Here is an 848-nt window from a genome sequence, read left to right as displayed (position 1 = left end):
TCTGAGTTAGTCCCAGTTCGAACGTCTTTTGGGACATAAAAGACGTTGGGCATATTTGGGACAACGCGCGCGTGTTTGCACCGCATCACTAGGGAGAGACGTTTTTAAGGGTTGAAACCAGGACTCCAGAAAATGCTACCAACCCAAAGCGATCTCCCTCCTTCCTTCGAGGCCTCTCCCTGTGGCGGAGAGCCCAACAAACCTACGCCGGAGTTCTTCCCCAGTGGCGGGAAGAATTTCGGAACAACTGGTAAACAACCTGGGTAATCCCCAATGGAGCTGGCCAATGCTGGTAAGGACAGATACAATTTCCAGCAAACCTTCAAGACGGAGTACGAACTTGGGTACCTCCCGTACTACGAGGTACTTGGCCGTCTTGATGCGGGAAAACCACCCTGCCCGTACTGTTCCACACGGTGGACGACACTCTACCAACCTTGCTAAGCTATCCGCAGCAGATCGCATTCGGTTCAGGATCCCTTAGAGAAAACCGTGAAGCCCCGATGCGGAACGGAGCTGCCTCTGATCTTTGTCGTCGCCCCAGGGAAGTCGGAAGAGACTAGCGAGGCATTTGCACGGGACCTGCAGGACCTGGCGAGTCCTCAGGGGCCCAGGAAAGCGTGCGTGGAGCCCATCAAAATAACCACCACGAGCGAGCCGCGAAGGGAGCCGGCTCGAAGGATGAGTCCGGAGCACGCTGGAGATCCTGCAGCCCTTACGGGAGAAAGGTTTGGTCGTGCCTGCAGAGCCAGGGGCATGGGCGGCTCCGGCGTTGCTCGTGCCCAAACGAGACGGCAAGCGGCGGTTAGTCATTGACTACCGTCGCGCCAACTACCAACTCTTACACT

The sequence above is a fragment of the Gregarina niphandrodes genome (genome assembly GCF_000223845.1).
Source record: "Gregarina niphandrodes unplaced genomic scaffold scaffold00024, whole genome shotgun sequence".
In the NCBI taxonomy this organism is placed as follows: Eukaryota; Apicomplexa; class Conoidasida; order Eugregarinorida; family Gregarinidae; genus Gregarina; species Gregarina niphandrodes.
Note: the sequence above shows the minus strand (reverse complement) of the source record.